Source organism: Micromys minutus (assembly GCF_963924665.1).
Source record: "Micromys minutus genome assembly, chromosome: 4".
In the NCBI taxonomy this organism is placed as follows: Eukaryota; Metazoa; Chordata; class Mammalia; order Rodentia; family Muridae; genus Micromys; species Micromys minutus.
Window position 1 is genome coordinate 11,166,633 of NC_137973.1, and position 24,943 is coordinate 11,191,575.

Below are 24,943 nucleotides of genomic sequence, written 5' to 3' on the forward strand. Positions count from 1 at the left end.
TTCCTAAGTGCAAAAAGTTATTAATGGAGAGTTATTCTGGATTAAGAATAGGAGCTTGAGTCTGCACCTACTCTTAGTACTGAAAGACCATTTGTTGCATACCTGTACAGGTAAATTCTCTGTGAGTTCATATGTTCATTGATCTTGTATCCTTGGTGTTCTCTATCTCCTCTTCTGTGTGGTTCCCCAAGACCCGAGAGTAGAAATGCTATGGAGACATTGAATTTGGCAATTAGTGCTCCAAGGTTTCTCACTCTCTGCATATTGTCCTGTTATGACTCTCAGTATCTCTTCCCACCAGTTGAAGGGGGAAGCTTCTCTGATAGTGGCTGATCAGGGTAAAGGAACTAGAGAAAGGACTGAAAGAGCTGAATGGGTCTACCACCGCATAGGAAGAACAACTTTATCAACCAACCAAACCCTCCAGAGCTCCCAAGGTCTAAAACAAAAACTATTGAGCACTCCTGGAGAGATCCATGGCTCCAGTTGCATATGTAGCAGAGGATAGCATTGTCTGTCATCAATAGGAGAAGAGTCCTTTGCTTCAGTGAAGGCAGGTTTTCTCAGTGTACAGGAATGCCAAGGCTCTTGAGGCGGGGATGGCGATTAGGAGAAGCAGCATCATCATAGAAGCAAAGGGAGAGGAGGGAAGATGGGAGTAGGGAGACAGGAGATAACATTTGAAATGTAAATACAGAGAATATCCAATAAAAACAGAAGGTATAATATTCCTGTGACATAGAATTCCTCTTGGAGATCTCACTTCTACATTATTATGCTATTTTGTTTATATTACCTTTATAAATGACTATACTTTAGGTAGCCCCATGCCATTCTGTTTCCCATAATACTACTTAAATGGCCCTTAATTTTAGCATTTTGCTCTATTTTTTTGATCTTTGCTGTTCTATATTGACGGATACTCCCCTTTCACAACCCTTGTTCATCCATAACTAGATTATCTCTCTATTCTCATTATATATCAAACCTCTGCATTCCATAAATTTTCACTTGCTTGCCATGTCATTATATGAAATATACAGATATAAGCAAATAGATACCATATTTAATGTTCTTATTATTCTTACTCAGGATGACTTTTTCCCTAGCTCATCCATTTACCAGTAAACTTTATGATTTAATTTTTAAAAGGGTAATATTCAGTTATGTAGATGCTGGGATCTGAGAGAATTAAGAAATTTCCTTAGCCTGAGTAATGCCAATTTACATAGATCTCGGCGAGGTTTCTGTTTCCCAGAGTAGAGGTTTCTGTTTCCCAGAGTAGAGGTTTCTGTTTCCCACAGTAGAGGCCTTTTCCCAGAAATCAGGTGATCTCACTTTGGTCAGTAGCTAGCCAAGTAGAACATCATACAGGCAATGGATCCTGCTTGGCAGAGCATTCCCTCCTGCACCTGGATACACCCCTCCTTCATGAAATTCTCCACAAAGGGTATTGTGAAAAGTCCTTTAGCTGAAAATTTCCCTTAGTCCCATGCCTTACTTTCCCATGCCTTATTTCCTTCTTCTACCTGTATAAAACTAGCATGTGATAAATAAAACTTTGTCAGCTTGATCAGACCTCTTGACTTGCTGTCTATTCTTTGTATCTCTTGTCTTTCATGCTCTCCTAGGTGATCCCACCTTCCCATTGACTGCACTGCGGGTTGGGGCACATAAATACCAAATTTTCTTCATTCATTCATGTTGAGAAATATTTATAATTTTATAATATTTGAATATATGAACAAAGTAGCAAGAACAAGACTAAACAAGTTTATCTGGGTATGGTGAAGCATCCCTTGAGTATATATATATATATGTGTGTGTGTGTGTGTGTGTGTGTGTTTGTCTCCCTTTTTTATTAGACATTTTATTTATTTACATTTCAAGTGTTATTCCCCTTCCTAATTTCCCCTCTGCAAACCTCCTATCCCATCCCCCCTCTCCTCCAGTGAGGGTGCTTCTTCACCAGCCCAGCCACTTTTACCTTAAAGCCCTAACATTACCCTACACAGAGTCACTGAGTTTCCACAGGACAAAGGGCCTTCTTTCCATTGATGCCAGATAAGTAAATGTTAGAGAGTTTGTTTTGAAGTAGACTAGTTTCCATATTTATGAGGTATTGCCATGTTGATTTCTATAAAGACTGTAAAACTTTGCCCTCACATTCAAATAGATGAGTGTTTTCCCTTACTCCAATCCCTGCCAGCATATACTGTCATTTATTTTATAGATCTTGGTCATTTGAAAAGGCATAAGATGAAATTTCAAAGTATATTTGTTTGTCATTTCCCTGATAACTAAATACATTGAATAGTTCTTTACATGCTTCTCAGACATTGAATGTTTCCTTTTGAGAATTCTCTTAAGATTTGTATCAAACTTTTTAAATGGGTCATTTGTTTACTTGGTATTAAGTTTTTTTGAGCTAGTAATAAAAATTGGATATTAGCCTCCTATTTGATGTGTAGTTGGAAAAAAGACATCCCAGACAGTAGCTTGCTCCTTTTTCCTATTGATAGTGGCCTTTGTTATATAGAAGCTTTTCTGTGTCACACGGTCTGGTTTATTAATTGTTGATTTTAAATTATTTGCTAAGGATGTCCTGTTCAGAAAGTTTGCCATTATCAATTATTTCAAGGTTGTACACTGGGTTCAAGGTATCTGATTATATGTTGAGGTCTTTGAGCTATGTGGTGTTGAGATTTTGCCGTGGATTTATTTGTATTTTCTATATGCAGACATCCATTTACATACAAATATGTAAAATATTTACATTTTTCTTAATTTCTGCCATTACCTCTTTATTCATTCAGTAGGGAATTTTTTCAATTTTCATGAGATTGGACATCTCTCTTATTGGTGGTAACTAGCTTTAATCCATGGGATTAATCTGACAGGATTCAGGGAATTACTTCAGATTCCTTGTATCTGTTGAGGCATACCTTATGTCCAAGTATGTGGACATTTTCAGTAAAATTTCAATGAGGTGATAAGAAGAATGTGTATTTTTTTTTTTTTTTTGGTTTGAATGAATTGTCCTATAAATATTCATGAAATCTATTTGATTTATGGTGCCAGTTAGTTCCAAGGTATCTCTTTTTATTTTTTGTATAGATGATCTGTCCATCAGCAAGAGTATTGAAGTCACCCACTATTAGTGTAAAAGCCCATATGTATTTTCAGTTTTACTGACATTTTCTTTATGGATTTAGGTGCCTTTGTGTTTAGTGCATGGATATTTAGAATAACAATGTGGGTTCTTTGTTATTATTGTTTGTCGTCTGGGTGGATTTTTTTGTTGAGAATGCTGTGTCCTCTGCTATCCCTTCTGATTAATTTTGGTTTTTTGTTAAGGTGTGTTTCTTGAATTCATCATTAATTTATGTTCTTCTTAGCATTAACACTCAACATCAACAGTCTTAGGTATCCAATAAAAAGACACAGAATAACAGAATGGGCGCTAAAACCATTTACACAGAGTTATCACTGAATGAGGGTGATCAGTGTGCTGTTTGTTGGTTCTCTCTCTCTCTCTCTCTCTCTCTCTCTCTCTCTCTCTCTCTCTCTCTCTCTCATTTTATTTTGTTTTTTTGTTATGGTGTATTTATTTTTTACCCTCTTGACCCTGCTCAGAGATTATTGCTTGCATTTTCTAAGTTGTGCTTAACAGCCTCAGAATGAGTTTTTCTTTGATCATTCTTCTGTAGGCTTGGATTTGTGGAAAGATATGCTTAAATTCGGTCTTAAAATAGCTTATTTTCTCCATCTATTGTGATTTAAAATTTTGCTTGATATGGTAGTCTGAGTTCACATATGTACTCTCATAAAGTTTTTACAACATCTGGCCAATACATCCTGACTTTTAGAGTCTTTATTGAAAAGTTGGGTGCGATTCTAACAAGCCTGTTTTTACATGTTAGTTAGTTGTCTTCCCTTGCAGCTTTTAATATACTTACTGTGTTTGATATTTTTAGTGTTTGGATTAGTCTACATTATGGGGATTTCTTTTCTGGACTATGCTATATGATATTTTGTTTGATGGTTGTACATTGAGATGAAACATGCTTCTTTAGGAAAAACAACAACAATAACAACAACAACCTCTTCCACAACCCCACAGCAATGTGGGGTTGAGAATTTTTCTTATTTTCCATTTCTAAGCTTCTTACTTTCATCTCTTGTACTTTGTTAGTAAAACTTGCCTCTGAGGTTCATGTTAATGTCCTAATTTCTTTTTCCAGTTTTTTTTTTCTTCTTTTGGGTTTTCTTTCTTGATTCTATGTCTACTTTCATGCTTGAACTGCTTTATTCATTTGCTTCCACTGCTGGGTTATATTTACATAGATTTCTTTAAGTAGTTTATTCATTTCTTCTTTAAGGGCCACCATCATATTAATAGAGACTGCATCTCAGGACCTAGTGTGGTAGTGTTGCTGGGCTCTATTAGAGACATATTGTCCATGTGGCTATTAATTGTGTTATTAAATTAACATCTGGTCATATTGATTCTAACTGCTGTAATTCTAGGTTTAATATCTAGTCTTGTATTTGTTAGGTGGGTGTTCTTTGGATTCTTTCGCCCTCTCTGGTTTAGATGTTTAGTGGTTCTATGTTGCCTAGTAACAGATTCTTCAGTGATCCTATCTTGGGAATCTACGCAGAACTTGAGGTTCTGCATAGAATGTACTTCAAGTAATTGAGAGCTGACATTTAAGGAATGGACTAGTACACGATGAGGCTGAAAAAACCATAGGTGGGAGGAAACAACATGATCCATTAGGAGCTCCTTAGTTGCTTGGGAATGGACATTGAGAATGAGCAAAGGCTACAACACTTATTTTTCTACAGAGCTAGAAGTGATACCATAGGATTGAAGATGGAAGATATATGGAGAAGATCTGAAGCTTGCAAACCAGCTTTGCTTAACTGCTTGCTTCTTTGTCAAACATGGTTGACAGTTTCTCAGAAAATGCCTTGCCTATTGGAATAAGGCCAGTAATAGGTTGGAAAGAAAGCACTATGTAATCCATGGAGGTGGAAACAAAGAAAAGGGAGGCTGTTCAAGATAGTCTATAAAGAGCTGGCAAAGATACTAGACAATTAAACTTGGAGAAGAGGAGGAAGAGGTGAAGAATTGTAATTAGCCAATGGGCTCTTCTGGACTGAGTGGTCTGTAAATTCTCAGAGAATTCGTCCTGGCATTAGATTTTGAGATAAAGGATAGAATGCAGGGGAAGATAAAGGAGAATGTGTGAATCATCTTTTGGCATCTTTTGGCAGCCAGAGAGGAAGTGGTGCTACAGCAAATGTTTTTTGACAGAGTTGAAGGTGAGTGTGAGGTATGAGATTTGGAGAAGAGAAGTGAGCTATGGAAATATTCACTTTATCTCCTTGCTTCGCTGGCCACATACTACCTTTAACAAGCTTGTCTTTGAGACCCCTTCCCAGGATGAATGTATCCACAGTGTTAGAATTTCCAAAACATACATTGTTATATATTTTCAAGATACTATTATAGTCATTATCATGTAATCCAAAAGTCCCATTCAAAAGGTCAAATAAACTGAACACAAACAAAATTGACTTGTCAATACCAACTAATACAGTTGCAGTCTAAAGACTTAAATCTAATTTAGCTGACCCCAAATAATATTCTTATGGATAAAGTTTACAGAAACATAGTTATAAATTGATAGCAAAGTGAAGATAAGTTAAATTAGAAAAGAGAATGACTTTTGTTCGGTCACTGGAGATGGATAAATGATTAGGGCAATAAAATAATTGAGCGATCTTACTTTTAAAGGTTTTTACCTTAATTCTGAACTTAAAATATGTATATAACAATGGTCTTAATTTCTTGGATTGAATATCATTTGCTTATATTCATTGGACTATTTTGGTTTTGTATAATAATGAATATATAGATAGATCTGTATTTTACTTATACCTTACTGCTTTGTTCAGGGTGCTGACAATGAAGTGCTCTACCTCAGCAAAAGTTGATTTCATTCTATTATACTATGAAGCTTATTTTTATTTCCTTCCAATGACTTTGAAAGGCGTCTACTATATTTTCTTTGTCTTCTTGGTGCCTCACCAAGGTGCTATAACTACATTCATTATTAGTCAAATATTACTTGTACTTGAATATAGTTTGTCTCTAATTTCTTATCCACCTAGCTTCATTCTCAGTATTCCTTTGAACTCTAAGCAACAAACTTTCTCCCCAGGTCATCCACATTTACTACATGTATTTCTTTGTTCTTTTATCCTTCATGATACTTCCTGTCCTACACTGTGACAGCCTATCAGAAATTGTCAGATTTTAAGGATGATAAGTTTATTTTGGCTTATGGTTTTGAAGCTCCAGTCTATTGTTAATAAGCCTCTTAGCTTAGGAAGCACTTCATAGTGGAAATGTGTGACAATCCATACTGATCTTCTCATGGCAGCTAGAAAGCAAAGAGACATAGAGTCTACCACCCTACAACCTACTCTCAGGCTGTTTTCAAGGCATATTTCCCAGTACATTTAAAGCTCCTTCCATCATCATCCAGTAGAGGTAAGTTGAACACTAAGCAAGTAAGACTTGGACTTTGGTAAAAAACAGTCAGATATAAACTTTAATACTTATCCATTCTTATTTGTCTCCTCTTCACTTGCATTAACATTGTTTTGTCAATATTTACATTGCCTTATGTCATTGGCTAAATCAGTAATTAATTCATATCTCCAATTTACCTTCTCATTTTATATGTATGCCATTAAAGATTATATTTTATATAAAGAACTATATTATTATGTCATACACTTTCCAACAGAGATATGTTGATCTGGGTACATGTTTTCTCCATCAGCCAATAGGGATTTATTTTTTTTTATGTTCATAGCAACTTTATGTTTTTATCAAATTTATTGGATATTCTCTATATTTACATTTAAAATGTCATACCCTCCCCCCCTCTCCTTCCTCCCCCTCAACTTGATTCCATGAAGTTGCTCCCTCTCCCAATCACTCCCTCTACCTCAGTGCCTTGGCTGGTTTATCCTGTTCTTCCCATGAGGTTGCAAGCCTTTCTGCTCTTTCGGTCCTTTCTCTAGCTCTTTCATTGGAGTCCCCGTGTTTAGCTGCAAACATCCCCATCCTTATCTATATGACTCTGGTAATATCTCTGAGGAAACATCCATATCTGGTTCCTCCAAGTAAACTCTTCTTGGCATCAGCAATAGTGTTTGGGTTTGGTTGCTACATATGGGATGGTTCTCCAGGTGAGGCAGTCTCTGTAGATCTTTTCATTAATTCCTGTTCCTCTGTTTGACCTGTATTTTTTCCCCTGCTTTATTTTCCCTTCCAAGAAGTACTGAGGCATCCACATTGTGGTCTTCCTTCTTTATGAGCTTCATAAGTTCTGTCTATATTTCTTGGGTATTCTGAGCATTTGGAGGGGATAAGTGAGTTAATATCTGCTTATAAGTGACTGCATATCATGAGTGCATATTTGTGACTGGGTTACATCACTCAAGATTATAGCTTAAAGTTCAATCCATTTGCCTAGGAATTTCATGAACTCGGTTTTTTTTAATAGCTGAGTAGTAGACATTTATGTATATGTATAAAAATTTCTGTATCCATTCCTCTGTTGAAGTACATCTGGGTTTTTTTCCAGCTTCTTGGATTTAAGAAGGGATTGATTTTCTTCATTCTTCTGCATGCTTACTGCTAGTTGATTCAACACAATTTGTTGAAGGTGCTGTCAGTTTTACATTGAATGCATGTTTCTCCTTTGTCAAATATCAATTAACCATAGGTGTGTGGGTTCATTTCTGGGTCTTCAATTCTATTCTATTGGTCAACCTGCCCGTGTCAGTATTAATACCAGGCAGTATTTATCACAATTGGTCTGTAATGCAGCTTGAGTTAGAGATGGTGATTCCCAAAGAAATTATTTTATTGTTGAGAATGGTGTTTGTACTCCTGGGTTTTTATTATTCAAAATGATTTTGTAAATTGCTCTTTCAAACTCTATGAAGAACTAAGTTGGAATTTTGATGGAGATTGCATTGAATTTGTAGATTGCCTTAGGCAAGGTGACCACATTTTTCTTTTCTTTTTTTAATAGATACTCTGATTTACATTTGAGACATTATCACTTCACCCCACCCTGCTCCCCTCCCCCTCCAGTTGCTTTCACAAAGGTGCATTCATTCCCTTAGGTTCCCCTTTCCACCCCATTGCCTTAGCATTCCTTTACATTTGGAAAACATACCCTCTCTCAACAAAAGTCTCTTTTCACATTGATGCCAGACACTGCTATCTTCAGGTACATATGCAAGTGGGTACTTAGGTCTCTCAAAGTGCAAACAGAGGTTGGTTTATTACTCCATGGGAGATTGGGAGAAGTTGTTTGGATGATACTGTTATTATCTTCCCATGAGATTGCAACACCTTTCAGCTACTTAGGTCCCTTATTTAGGAATCTCATTGTCATCCTTGAGTTCAGTCCAATAGTTAGCTGCAAGCGTGCTCAGCTGTAAATATATGACTCTAGCATGGTCCCTGAGGAGGCATCTCTTTCTGGTTCCTACATGGAAGTACTTTTTAGGATTAGCTGTAGTGCTATGATTTGGTGACTGCATATGTGGTCAATCCCCAGTTGGGACTGCTTCTGAGTGATCTTTTCCTCAATCCCTGATCCACTATTTGAGTTTGCATTTCATCCCATGAGAGTTTTGTTCTCTTTTCTAAGAAGGACTGAGGCATCCCCATTATGGCCTTCCATCTTTTTGAGCTTCAGAATGTCTGTGAATTGTTTTTAAGGTATTGGATATTCCAAGATTTCTGCGGCTAGTATCCGCTTATCAGTGAGTGCATACCAGGTGTGTTCTTTTGTGACTGGGTTACCTCACTCAGGATGATAGTCTCTAGTACCATAAATTTGCCTACGAATTTCATGAAGTCATTGTTTCTAATAGCAGACTAGTACTCCACTGTGTAAATGTACCACACTTTCTGTATCCATTCATCTGTTGATGGAAATCTGGGTTCTTTCCAGCTTCTGACTATTATAAATAAGGCCCATATAAACATTTTAAAGCATGTGTTCTTGTTATATTTTGGAGCATCTTTTGGGTATATGCCCAGGAATGGAATAGCTGAGTTTTCGGGTAGTACAATTTTCTGAGAAACTGCCATACTGAAATCCAGAGTGTTTGTAGCAGCTTACAACCCCACCAACAGTGGAGGAGTGTTCCTCTTTCTCCACATCCTCACCAGCATCTTATGTCACCTGAGTTTTTTTACTTAGCCATTCTAACTGGTGTGAGGTAGAATGTCAGGGTTTTTTTACTTTGCATTTCCCTGATGACTAGGGATGTTGAGCATTTCTTTAGGTGCTGTTCAGCCATTCACTGTTCCTCAGTTGAGAATTCTTTGTTTAGCTTTGTACCCCATTTTTAATAGGATTATTTGATTACTATAGTCTACCATTTTAGTAGCTTGTATATATTGGATACTAACCCTCTATCAGATGTAGAATTTGTAAAGAACGTTTCCCAATCCATAGCCTGCCATTTTGTCTTTTTGACAGTGTCCTTATCCTTCCATATCCACCTTTGCAATTTTATGAGGTCCCTTTTGTCGATTCTTGATCTTAAAGCATTTTCATAAATTCTAAAAAGTATTTGATTTCTTTCTTTATTTTTTCCTTGATCAAGCTCTCACTGAATAGAACATTGTTACCTTCCATATATATGACGACTTTTTGTTGTCATTATTGAAGACCAGCCTTAGTCCATTGTAATCTCATAGAATACATGGAATTATTTAGATCATTTTGTATCTGTTGAGACCTGTTTTGTGACTGACTAATGGTCAATTTTGGAGAAGGTACCATGAGGGGCTGAAAAGAAGGTGTATTATTTTGTTTTAGGATGATATATTCTAGAAATGTCTGTTAAATCTATTTGGTTCATTACTTCTGTTAGTATCACTGTGTATCTCTTCAATTTCTGTCTTCATTTTCTGTCCATTAATGAGAATGGGATGTTGAAGTCTCCCATTATTATTGTGTGTGGTGTAATATATGCTCTGAGCTTTAGTAGGGTTTCTTTTATAAATTTGTGTGCTCTTGTATTTGGAGCATAGACGTTCAGGATTGAAATTTTATCTTCACAGATTTTTCCTTTGATGAAAAGTATTCTTCCTTGTCTTTTTTATTTTTATTTTTATTTTTGATTACCTTTGGTTGAATATTTATTTTATTCGATATTAGGATGGCTACTCTAGCTTGTTTGTGAGACCATTTCTTTGGAAGGATTTTTCCCAACTTTTACTCTGAGGAAGTGCCTGTCTTTGTTACTGAGACAGTGATCTGTATGCAGCAAAATGCTGGATCCTGTTTATGTATCCAGTCTGATCATCTATGTCTGTTTGGGGGGAATTAAATCCAAGTGATATTAAGGAATAGCGAGTGTTGTTTCCTGCTATTTTTGTTGTTAGAGGTAGAGTTATGTTTGTGTGGTTTTTTTCTTTGTTTTTTGTTGCAAGAGGATTAGTTTCTTGATTTTTCTAGGGTGAAGTTTTCCTCTTTGTGGCACAGATTTCTATTTATTATGCTTTGTAAGGTTAGATTTTTGGACAGATATTGTATAAATTTGTTTTTGACCTGGAATATCTTGATTTTTCTATCTATGGTGATTAAGAGTTTTGTTGGATATAGTAACCTGGGCTGGTACTTGTGTTCCCTTATGGTCTGTATGTTGTCAGTCCAGGACCTTCTAGCTTTCATAGTTTCTTTGAAAAGTCATGTGTAATTCTGATCAGTCTGCCTTTATATGTTATCGTCCTTTTTCTCTTACTGTTTTTATTATTTTTTTTTTTTTTTTTTTTGAGCATGTGTTGCTTTAACTATTACGTGTTGGTGTTGGGAACAATTTCTTTTCTGGTCCAGTCTACTTGGGGTTCTGTAGGCTCCTTTTATGTTCCTGGTCATCTCTTTATTTTAGGTTAGGAAAGTTTTCTTCTATAATTTTGTTGAAGATATTTACTGAGCCTTTAAGTAGGGATTCTTCACTTTCTTCTACACCTATTATTCTTAAGTTTGTTCTTCTCATTGTGTCCTGAATTTCCTGTATGCTTTGGGTTAGAATTTTTTTGATTTTTGCATTTCCCCTGACTGTTGTGTCAATGATTTCTATGGTATTTTTTTCTCCTGAGATTCACTCCTCCATCTCTTGTATTCTGTTGGTGATGCTAGCATCCATGACTTCAGATGTCTTTTCTAGGTTTTCCAACTTCAGAGTTGTCTCCTTTTGTCCTTCTTCATTGTTTCTATTTCTGTTTTCAGTTCTATCACCTTGTTGTTTTTGCTTTCTTGTAGCTCTTTAAGTGATTTTTGTGTTTCCCCTTTAAGGGCTTCAAGTTGTTTCCATGTGTTTTTCTGGCTTTCCTGTACTTCTTTAAGCATGTTATTTAAGTGCTTCTCAAATATCTCCATCATCATCATCATGAAGTACGTTTTTTTAAGTCTAAATGTTTTTCTGGTTAGTTGGTATATCCGTTATTTGCAGTGGTGGGAGAACTGGATTCTGATGTTGCCAAGTTTTCTTGGTTTCTGTTTCTTAGAGTCTTGAGCTTGCCTCTTGACATCTTTTTATAGGTGATGCTAGGTGATCTTTTTGTTTCTTACTGGTGCTTGGCTCTCTTGTGAATCTGTGGGATCATAGTCTCCAGGGAGAGATTGTTCCTGGGTGTTCATCTGTCTGGGAAGGCTGTGATTTTCAATGGCAGAGTCTAGTCCTGATGCAGCTGAGTCAGATATGGCCTTGGGCTGGAAATGTGTATTTCCAGGCAGTACAGCACCCTTTGCCATGAGAGTTTTTCACAGCCTTTCCTGAGGTAAACAGCGGGCAGAAGAAGTTGATTCACCCTTCCACTTAGGATGGAGAGTACTTCTGCACCTCTTCTGAGCTCCCATCGACCTGTGGGTGGACAGGCCACTGGTCTTGATGAAACTCCAGATAGGGATATAATTTCATTTATAATCCTTGATTTTGATGGTTCATTTAAATTTTATTGACCAATATGCTATAATGGATTTAATGTTGCAAAGCCTGCAAGTTTGAATAAGAAAGTATGATAGGGTTTCTACATGATTCTCTGGTTTGAAGATATATGCCTTTTAACCCCCAAATGACATATAAAGTGTCTAGGTACCTTAAAAACATGCTTCTGAGGTAAGTACTGGAAGCCTCATTTAGTACTGTAGAAAGATCCTCTAGAAACTTCATTTATCCAACTCAAAGATATGTCTATATGAGTCCTTAGCTCTGATGTCTACAGAAAAAAAGGGACTTGAACTTGACTTTTTTTCATTGTCTTTAAACCACACTAGATAACATTTAGGGGGAACTATAGCATTCTCTATGTAGAAATGTTCTTTCACAGTGAAATAAATTTCAAGTCACCAAAACTCTCGAGGTATTATTTTTATTGTTACAAATCACAATATTTAAAAAAAAACTTATTTTGGCTTATATAATAATGAACATATGAGATTTACCTCCCTTCCATGGCTTGTTTGTTTGCATTTTCCCCCCACTGATTCCCATTCCGTGTCTGGAACTGGTCTATAGTCACCGACTACCCATTCTGTTCTACATGACTTATTGGGTGCTCATGTTCTCCACTCTTTTCTTTTTTTTGGATGTTCTTGATTGTCCTCACATCCCCAGAGTGAAGTTAATATGTCCACTAATACCAATTAAACAGGAAATATACAAAGCTGAGCTCTTGACAATTCCTCCCTGTAAAACAGAATGTAGAATTTGTTCCCAATAAGTAGCATTATAATTCCATCATTTTCTATGGAATTATATTTTCTATATAAAAATATAAAATCTAGTGTTCTTTGTACCTTTCCTTCAATATGTGAATGTACTTCATTGGCAGTATCTCTCCAACATTACCTCCATTTTTTCTCCATTTGTACATTTTCTGTGCAATCACATATTAAAAATTGAGTTCCTAAAATTATGTCAATATCTTAGTTAGTGTCATCAAGTCTTGAAACATAGCTGCTTCTATATACTAATAAGTAGATTATTTACTATAAAAAGAAGCCAATTATTAATCTACTTCAAAGTCGTTTGATATTTATAAATTTATAATGTAAGGAGATCCAAATATTTCATTCAAACAATATAGAAAATAAAATAAAAGACTTTAATTTATTTTCTTATACTTTACTGTATTATAAACCAAAGGGCAATTAGAAAAGTAAATTTTTCAATATAAGAGAAACAAGTCCTTGTTTTAAAATTTAATTTCTTCATAGCTGGTTGAGATGATATGAATAAATCCTGGTAGACTTTTGAAAACCCAGCAGAACATCACACTATACCCTTACAAAGTTCAGGAATTTTCCAGAAAGAGAGAGTAAAAAAATATGAATCTGAGGACAGGAAGAATGGCAATAAAACAATGTCCTTTAAGTATGGCACAGACAACTCATACAAGAGCTCACAGCAGCTATAATTATCTTAACAGGCATGCACAACACTTGACCACTCTATCAGATCTGGAATAATGGCTGATGGTTGATAGAAAGCCATTTTCTCTAATGCTATATCCCCTAATGAGTTAATTACCGATGCTTATGAATAGAACGACACATGTACCATGTCCTGGTGAAATAGTGTACACTAAAAATTAGAAACAATATAAATAAACCAAAGATATGATGACGGGAGGGTGACTGGTTGAAAATAGTTTAGTAGAAGGGAATGAGACAGGAAAGGCTGGGGTGGTGAATGTGGCCAGAATGTATTATTCACATATATGACATTGTCAAAGAATAAAGTAATTAAAAATTTTAAAAGCGTCCCCTTCATAGTTTCAAAAAGAATGATATTAATTACACTAATAATTTTCTATTTGAAAAGGAACAATAGTTTACAGTCTTATTAGCACTTAATTGGTACCTTTTTATAACATGACATGATAGTTGTAGTTTTCCATTACTTCCCCTGGGAATTCCTCATAAGTTTCTTGCTCAGAGAGGTACATAAAATACTTCTGGCCTGATAAACATAATAAAAATGTCAGGCTTGGGCCAGAAGACAATCTTCTCTGAGTCATAATCAAGCCTGTTCACAGCAGCTGTTACTGCTAGCTCTTGCATAAAAGAGTCCAGGGATTAGTGCTTGACTGACGCTAATTGCCTATTATCTTTCACTCCTTCCTTTGCCTGATAAGAAACAACTTGAGTGTTCAATAGGTTCTCCACTTTAAAAATGATGATGATGATGACGATATTATTATTATTCCACTTGAGGATGAACACAGAAACAGGGATCATAGCTTAATTAGAATTACCAACTCATTGAAAAGATTCTAGCCTATGCTTTTAATAAATAGTCATCAATGCAAACAAATCATAATATGTGTTTTGACTGATCATGAGCCTATTTGTCTTGATTTGCAAAAAATTCTATCTCATGCTTACTTTTAAATATTAAAGGATATTCATCAATGTGTGTAATTTTATCCTGGACATTTTTCTACTACCTGTTCTGTTTATTTCTTTTACTTTTACTTTTACTAATTAAGAAATATTTTTGTTTCACAGAGGCTGTCAATACTGGCCTTGAATATATCTGACCTTTTTGCCACATGGTAATGTTACAATTTTATGTATATATACTCATGTCCAGCTTCTTATTTTTTTCTTTCAATTCTTGCTTAATTTTGTCCTGTGTTGGTGACACTATATTTGATAACATAGCCTCCTTTTCTTTATTGCTTCATGATAACTTCTTAGCATCTTCCATCACCCTCCATATACATTCCTTTATGTCACACTATATTTGTAAAATACATAAAAGGTTGATGATATTTTTCTTTTATAGATGATAAAACAGAAATGTGGAAGATAAATGTTTAACCCAGGCCATAATTTGTAGGCTTTGTGTGAGTTTAATGGGTTGAAAGCAAGGGTGAGTGGCAGAATCCAGAAGAGCCAAACTGAGTGATAAAGACTTAGGAAACAATCAGTTAAGTTGTTCATGGCAATGACATTTCTTGAGGAGCAAACAGAAAGCACCAAAGAGAGACCTGAAGTTTTAAGATTCCTATTCTGATAAATTCAAAGCAATTTCAATCAGAATCTCTGTCACTTCTCTGTGCTGTATGGAGACTGGCAAAGGAAATCTCACAGAAATGATCTGTCTCTTCCTGATAGAACCCATGTTCATAAATAAATTAATAATGCTATGACCATACTGAGCTCTATAACTGCCATTATATCTTCTCTCCCTTTCATCCCTGGAAATAAAAAGAACAAATTCAATTTCTTCACACAGTATTTGACCTTATCTGATGAACATGATATTTTGCTGACATATTCTTATTCAAAATCAATTATAGGCATTTTGGTTATGTAAACATATGTACTTGTTTTACATTTCATATCTGGGAAAAATGACTTCAAGTTTAGTTGTCTTCTTTGATATATTACTTAAGGGATGCTACCAATGCCAAAGCAAGAAAGCTACTGGCTCTACTTATTTGGTGTTTATCTATTTTGTTTATCTATTTTAATTATCCTCATTTTTGGGATCCAGCCAAGTCTTTCCTTCCTTTCTTCCTCCCATTCTTCCTCCTTCCCTTACTCCTTCATTCTCTCCCTCCCTTCCTCCCTTTTTTCTGTCCTTTTTGCCTTTCTCCCATCCTTCTTTCCTTCCTCTATGTAACCTTGTTCAAAGCAAGTGTGAACAGCTGTAGAGTTTATAAAGGACATGGATCCAGGGGCTTCCTTTGCTCTTCTAACATGTAAGTGGCAAAATCTCCTGACTCTGTTGTCAGCTTCATAAACAAGAATTCTCTCAGCAATGCATAATCTAATTGATGAACTGAAAAGGCAAGCCTACAGCTACTCATGAGCTTATACTTCTTTGAGAGAAAGAGAGAAATAAATGGAATTCACGGAATTTGAGGAGAAAAGTGAAAACCAAGTGTAATAGAAAATCCATGGAATCTATGACAGTAATATTAGAAAAGACTTCTAGTAAGGGAATCACAGGTCCTGACCTGGCCATCTTTTGTAACCAGACAAGTCCTTATAGGGAGGGATTGGGACATCAACCCAGCCCCCAAACCTTTGATGTACAGTTTATCCTTCCTGTAGAGTGTGCTACTATCTGAGTTAGAAAAATGACCATCAAAGAGACAAGAGACTAGGAACAAATGGGAGTAAATGTAGAGTACCAAAGCCAAACATTAAATAAAAGTTGAAGAGTCCTGTGGAGGACATGGAGGGAGGATCAGAGAAACCAGATGGGCCAAGAATATACCATAAGGACATACATGGAAATTCAGGGACAAAAACGGAGCAGAGGCTAAAGGAAAGGCCATCCAGAGAACAACCCAATGTGTGATCCATTCCATCTGCAGACAGTATTGCTGATGCCAAGATGCATTTGCAGACAAGAGCCTGCCTATGCATAGCTGTCCTTGGAGAAGCTCTGCAAGCACCAGACTAAGACAATCAGATAGATACTCACAGCCAACCACTAGACTGAGCTCAGGTACCAGTATGGAAGAGTAAGGGGAAGGATTGACAGAGCTGAAGGAGATTGCAATCACATAGGAAGAACAACAATATCAATTAACCGGACCTGTAACAGCTACCATGGACTAAACTTTCAACCAAAGAGTATATATGGACCAGGATATGGCTCCAGCTACCTATGTAGCAGAGGACTGTTTCATCTGGCATTTTTGTGAGGAGAAGTGCTTGGCCTGTGGAGGTTTAAAGTCCCAAAGAAAGGAGGTGGGGTGCTAGAGGGGTGAAATGGGAGTGGGTAGAGTCATACTGGAACATGTAGACCATGTAGTTGAGGTCAATGAAGGGGTTGTTGATAGTGACAATCCCCACCTTGCCAGATCCTGAGCAGAAGGCAGCCCTGGTAACCAGGTGCCCAATATGGTCAAATCCATTCACACTGACCTTCACCATCATGTCTAAAGGATGAGGCTGGCACTGGATGAGAAGATGCGGCTGTCTGAAGAACAGGGAGGAGCAGAGAGCCCAGAGGATCTTTGTAAGTGTGGTGAAAATCGCCTGAAGATTATGAGTAGGAGAAACGTCTTGCTTTATGACTTTAAGTCCAGAAACTGTAATCGATGCTGTCCCCTGGTGAATAGAGGTGTGAGACAAGAGAGAACGTACATGTTTTAGCAAATGGAGGTTCTCACTGTAGTGATGTTAGCAGAAGAATGGAAAATAATATAACCTCAAGGGGTCGATCTGATTACTTTGCTCTGTCTGTCCTTACCGGAGAAGTAGCTATATGCTTTAGCAGAGAGAGAGAGAGAGAGAGAGAGAGAGAGAGAGAGAGAGAGAGAGAGAGAGAGAGGGAGGGAGGGACAGAGACAGAGACAGACAGAGGCAGAGACAGAGAGAGACAGAAAGAAAGAGACAGAGAGACAGAGAGACGGAGAGGTGATTGGAAGTTTGTTAACACTGAGTAATGAGATGAATGATCATGTCTTGTAAAAATTCTAAGAGGTACATTGAAATACACAGACATTTGATTGGAAAAGATATTTCAAATGAAGAAACTGGAGCTGGGAATTTAAGAGATCCTGGATTAGATATTATTGTAGTAGGCAAGCCAATCTGGAATCATGTTTTCAAATGATCTTTGCTTTAAATAGTTCCACATTTTTTATTTGGATACAGGAGACAAAGTTGAAAATGGCCATTTTCTTTTAAGCTCCAAAAGACATGTGCCATGGGAGGGTCTCATATTTCTGCTCAACCTGCTGGTGCAAATTAGTGGGTAGAACTTTACAAGAGAATATCAAAACAAAGAAGAGTACATGGAAATAGGAATTTATTTTCACTGATTAATTTTGTAATGGACAGGTGAGTATTCAGAATGAAATATGTTAGAAAGAAATTGTATCACAGGTTCCAGCTATTCCTAAAACAAAACTTTCACAGAAAGAAGCAGAGCCGTACAATGTTCTCACTGGTCTTAAATTCTGCCATATGCTGGCTGTTCCTCTAAGAGGCCACAGACCATGATCGGCTCTAGTTTTTATGGGTATGTTAAAAATAGCCCTTAGCTAGACACATGCCATCCATCAGAAATAAGTGGATTGCTCAGCACCTTCCTCCTGTGCCTGTCTTCTCTTCTGTGGGTGCTCTTCCAGATACTGATGGGTCTTTGGCCCTTGCTTGTAGGTATAATACTGATCTTTGCCCAGAAAAGAAGGTAATGATCCCAGAAACATGATATGCAAGCCAGGCATATATTTATCATTTCAGGATTGTGCTTCTATTACTAAAAATAGATGTGTTGCATTGAGTCTCCGTGCTGTGCCAAGCTCTTACAAAACACATTCCTGATCTTAACTCAGTTAATCGTGGGAACAGTGAAATAAGACAAGGCAAAGCTGTGTTATTCCAGTGTACTGGAGTAAAATAAATTTAAGTGTAAATAAATTAAACAAATTGCTCAACCAATAGCAGAATACTAAAGATTCAGACACGTGCTCCCTGCCTATAATGTCTGGCCTCACATACTGCATAAAATTTCTTCCTTCAGCTTAAGAGAGGCTCAAAGAATTCTTTCTCATAAACTTCTGAGAGTCTGTAGCTGATGCTTTGAAACTGAACTCTGCTGTTGCTCCTAGATACTTTGAAATCTTAAAAGAAATAGGAGAACTCACAGTAACTCTTGTGATATTTCAAAGGAAGTGAAAAGATTTTGTTTCTAAATAGAAGTAACAGATATATCTTTAGAAAGAAACCTTTCATTCTAGAAAAATATAACTTAAATGGGCTATATAACTGGGACTAGAAAGCAGATTCTTATATCAGAAAAGTTATTTTAGACTCTTCACTGTAAGAGGAGGCAAAATGATTTTGTATAAGAACGGGAGTATAGTCAGGGTACACCATCTTTGCAGACAGACACTGAAGCATGTTGCTTTTGTTTTGGTATGGCTGTTCTAGAAAGCTAAAGCCCATTTTGCAGAGAATTTTAAGTACTTGAAATTAGAAATTAGAAGCTTTTCCAAAAGACAAAGAGTGGTTTTCCCAAGAGTGCTTGCAAGACCCTGAATGATTAGTGTTTTTGGTAACCTAGTTGGGACAAAAGATGGGTAATTTGTGGATCATAAATTTAAAGAAGTTCAGTCCATCAGCAATGCAGAGTAACAGAAGCATGCATGTGCTGATAAATAAGCAGAGACCGTGTAAAGAAAGATAACACAGGTACCCTGAATATGGAGAAAAATCAAAATAAAACTTGAACAATTTTCAGGAAGAAACTGAGGAAGAAAATAAGATCTTATAGAGTCTCCTACAAGAAGCAGCCACCAGTTACTCTCTTGCTGCAATGTGCTAAATGTATCAGAATTGGGCCAATGAAAACAGCCAATAACTTAATTCTCCCTACTGGACACTGGGCACAATGGGAGTAATGAGATGGAAAATGACTGGCAAGGCAGCAGAGATATGATCAACTCTGGATGCAAGATGAACAGTTAGACAGAGAAAAGGCACTGGCTGTCTTATTGACTCCAGTAAACCATTAGAAATGAACGGGATATAAATATTAAAAAGAGTAACAAAATTATCCCCATTATAATTAACATGAGTCTATGCTTCAAAGACCCTAAAAATTATCCAGAAGATTATTAGATTTTTTTTCTGAAAAATTTAACTAGCAGGATCCAAAATCCATACATAAAAAACCTATCGTATTTCTATTTAACAATAATAAGATATCACTAGAGCTCAGTCCTTTCATGTTAATGGAAAGGCAGAAATGATGATGTGGAAATATTATACTAACAAATATAGTCCACAGATCAATGTAATCACTGTCAAAATTCTAATGTCATTGATCACAGAACAACAACAACAACAAAATCCCATATAATCCTAAAATTACTATGGAATCATTAAGACCCCTGATAGCCAAAACAAAGAAATAAACAAAAAATTTAAAAAGAAAGTAGAATTTTTGAAACAATAAAACTATAATCATTATGCTCCCGAGCCACGGCGACAAAAGCAGTTCAGAAAAGCCAATATGGAAACCCAAGAGAATGTCCTAACATACTGCTATTTCAACAAATAATACTGTGAAAACTGGATTCCCACACACGTAGGGGTGTTAAAATAAATTTATATCTCTCACTCTGATGGTTTGAGAAGGAATGGCCTCCATAGAGATGAATGCCTGCTCATTAGGAGGTGACAAGAATTAAGAGGTTTGGCCTTGTTAAAGAAATTGTTTCACTGAGGGTAGGCTTTAAGGTTTCAAACACTCAAACCAGGCTCAATGTTTCTCTTTACTTCTTACTGCCTAGGAATCACAATGTAGAACTCTAAGCTCCTCTCACACCACGTCTGCCTATGTGACACCACGCTTCGCACCATACTGACAATGTGCTAAGCCTCTAAAACTATAAGCCAACCCCAAGCAAATGTATTCCTGTATAACAATTGCTGTGGACCAATTTTGGATCAAGGTTTTATACATGGGCTGGTGTCTCCAACCCTCCACTCGATGTAGCAAAGATTTTAAAAAAAAAAATGGCTGATCAGAGACTGGCCCAACTTGGGATTCATCACAAGACATATATAAGTCTCTGACACTACTACTGATGCTATATTGTGCTTGCAGACAGGAGCCCAGCTTAACAGGCTTCTGAGAGGCTCTAACCTGCAGCTGATTGAGAGCTGAAGATCAGACAGAGGACCTCTATAGAAGTTAGGGGAAGGACTGAAGGCACTCAAGAAGATGCAACCCTACAGGATGACCAACTATACCAACTAACCTGGACCCCTGTCAGTTCCCAGAGACTGAGCCACTAACCAAAGGGCATACACAGGTTGGCCAAAGCCCCCATGACCTATATAGCAGTGAGCTGCCATATCTGGCCTCAGTGGGAAAGGATTAGTATAGACAACTATAGCCCTAATATGAGAAGATATGTTGAAGAGGAGACAGTCCTGTCAGAGGAATGAGGCGGAGTGCTAGCCAAGGAAGCCTTCAATGCAGGACTTAAAGGGGAGGAGCATTTAGAATATGAATAAAGAAAAAAAGAAAGGAAGGAAGGAAAGAAAAGAGGAAGGAAGGAAGGAAGAAAGAAAGAAAGAAAGAAAGAAAGAAAGAAAGAAAGAACGAGTTCTTGAAACCATGTCATCTCTTCACACTAATAGAACAGTAAATAAGATAAAAGTTGGTACCAGGGAGCAGGATATTGCTGTGATTGCCATGACAATGGTACATGTTAGCACACATGCTGGTGTAATTGGGACTTTGGATTTATAAAGAGAAAGGACACTTTAAGGGGGTTTACTTGGTCACACTAGTAGAAACACAGATGAGAGTGGGGCTGAGGGTGACTTGAACTGTGTGGTTCCAACTCAACATGCTTCCGAGAAGCTGAATATTAATAAGTGGAGCAGAAAACATTCTTGTGGTATTTTGGTGAAGAACGAGACTGTTTTCTGCCCTTGTCCCAAAACATCTGTCTGGAGATAACTGAAGAATTTTTGGATAAGTGGCACTGGCAGTAGAAAATTTAACATAACCTAATATCAACTGTGTTGTTTTGTTATTAATGGCAACCCTTATGGAGATAGTTAATAAACGGGAACAAGATGATAAAGAAAAAATACAATATGTATATAAGGAGGAGAAAATGAGCACCAGGAAGTATAACAGAGCTAAGTATAAATAACTACAGAACCTTAACACCAAAATAAAGGTGTCAGTCAATAAGAGACATACGGTCACGGAAATAAATAGTTTTTGAAGAAACACAAGTGGCTAACATTTATTTGAGAATTTCAAATTAAAACTAATTTCTAAGGGTACCACAATGTGGGGGAAATGATAAACACCAAAAAAGAATAAAAAAACAAATGGAAAAGAAAGAACTGAACAGGTTTTAGTTGCTGGTGGAAATATAAACCAATGAAACCATAAGACCCTGGGTGGAGTTTTCTCTAAATGTTAAAATAAATCTACTAGTTGGCCCACTGTAATATTCCTGAGAAAGTACCAAACTTTTACTCTACAGATGCTTCCATATCCATATTTAAGGATGTTCTATTTATAATAGCAAAAGATTAGAAGGAACTGAATAATGAACTTTTAAAAAACGAGTTACATGTACACAATGAAATTTTATTAAGTAGTAAAGGAACATGAAATTATGATATTAGCAGAAGAAAATTCAGGAATGTGAGAATCCATATGGCAAGTGAAATAACGCGGACTCAGGAAGGAAACCTTGAGTATTTTGAATTTTCCTTAAGTATTAGGATTAAATCTTTCCTGCCGTATTCTCTCCCTCCCCCATATGCATATGTATTGGAGCACAATAAGTATTGTGTGTATGTGTGTGTGTGTGTGTGTGTGTGTGTGTGTGTGTGTGTGTATTTATGCAATTAATGAGAGTATTTTTTAAAACTAAAAATGTAACCATGACAAATTTAATTTAGAAATCTTAATTCAAGGAGAGGAAGCAGAGGTAAAAAGACAGAGGTAGGAACTCCCCCCACACACACAAAAAAAAAATGATAAAAGGAGTGTCATAATATAGTGAGATAAATACAATGATCTTAGAAATAATCAGTATTTGTAGACATGCTTATATTAAAATACATTATTTTAGGCCAAATTAAAACGTCATAAGTCTACTATAACTAGAAAAATTTCACAAAATCAATACTGAACCATATGTATTAAATAGAATACATACAAAATTTCAAAAATATTTTTAACCTATTTACTAGTAAAACATATAACATGTAGGCAAAATTTCAACATGTAACATTGCTATAAGATCAACCTGACACTTTACTAATTTTCTTCTGAAAAAATAATGCATCCTTGTATTAAGGAATATATCAGTTATGGATATTAAGATGTAAATATCATCATCCATGAATTCATACTATCAAAATGTTATGAGAAATTTTCATTACTAAATATACTTTTAAGGCTCATATGTTTGTACTTCATCTCAAGAAGCTTGTAAAACAACATAAAAATTGAGCCCTAAAATGAAAGTTATCTCTAATCACCTTGTTAAATAGACTAGCCATATTTTTTTATCCCTCTGGAAAAAAGTACTGAACCAGCAAAGTTAAGAAAATTGCTTGCTCAAGGAGGTACTTGTTTTTTTGGAAGATAAGACTGAACCATCTACTGCAGCTCTTTAATCAAGATTAACCTCTTATTTGTCAGTTTTCCTTTTAAAGCGATGTCTTCAAGTAGCCCTAGCAATCTAAAGCAAACCCCTTACCCTTGCCAAGTCCAGCAAAATATTTCTCCTCTGACAAGAATTTCCTTAAGTATATTCAGTTCAGATACTAAAACTTGAGAGAGTCCATCATCTCTAAATTTACAATAGGGTTGAAGCTAAGGGGCTACAACCCTCACCACTCTATGCCATGGAGCAGTGTAGAGAAATGATACCATCAACTGGGGGTATGCAGACAGAAGTAGTAATAAGACTGTCACCTGTCCATCAGTGCTAGGATGATAAAATACAAAACCCAACAAACTCTAAAAGGCACTTTCCAGGGCAGTCCCAAAGAATGATTCCTATGGACCAACTGATATCAGTTGGTCAATGGAGTTACATTCTGATTTATTTATTTTTTTAATGTTAGGCTAGTGGGAGTTGTCTCAAAGAACAGCATCATCAGGTTCATCCCTGTGTTAGAATGCTCACACTGGTTATGGAGCCTGGTGTAATTTGGCATTTTGCCTCTAGTAGCCACAAGAATGCCAACACCATCACTTTTATATACTTTATTTACATCATCATAGATAAAGTCACTCCTGGCTTGCTTTGGAGAAGAAAATGAACAAAATTCATTACAGGCGAGGCAAGGGTTTTCAAACTGTTGAACAAACCTTCAGCATCTGCTCACTGCTTGTGACTGTTGACATGCTTGTTCTGATTAAAGGTAAAGAAGTCAGTGTGAAGCATGCTCTACCCCTTTTTAGCTACCCTTGCCAATCCTGAATAACATACTAACAGAAGATCTGAAATAAACCTGGACTTGGGGCACCCTCTATTGATGAAACAGTGACAACACATTAACCCAAGGCTTATGAGAAATCTCCATATTAGTAATCTCAGACTAAAATTCCAGCAGTGATCAACAATATTAGAAACAAGAATCTGTGTTAGAATTTCTGAAAGAAAGAACACACAAAGTAATGCGTGAAAGCTCAGAATAAATATAAATCCTTTACACAGGGACACTATCACATGTTGTGATAGCTGAAGCATGAACTGTTTGTGACATTATGTATAGTTTCCAGCTACAAAGCTATAGAATTGAGAAATATTGACAGCTCTAAGGAAATTGATGAACTCCTCTAATATTTCTAATATTGTGGAAGGACTGCAGAAGGAAATTAACTGAATATGAGCCAGAGAACAATTGAGCTACAAAGCATAATTCTACATATTTCAACTTTTTCTTGAGTTCCTGCCATTACTTCCCCGTAAGATAGATTTTAACTGGAAAGTTTAAACAGAGATGAGTACTATTCTCCCCTAAGTTGCTTTTGGTCATGGTATTTATCATGGAATGAGAGAGCAAACTAGAACAACGGATAGGGACTAATAGCAGGATGTAGGTCACTAGGGTGTGTTTGTGGATGCTGTATCTTGCTGTAGTTCCTACCTGTATTTCTTAACCATTTATCATGTTTATTGGATATTCTCATATTTACATTTTAAATGTTATCCCCATTTCCGTTACTCCCCTCTCCCTCCTCTTGCTTCCATGAAGATGCTCTTACTTCTAATCTCCCTCTCCTACCTCAGGTCCTTGGCATTCCCCTACAGTGGGAAAAAGAGATTTCACTGGACAAAAGGCCTCTTCTT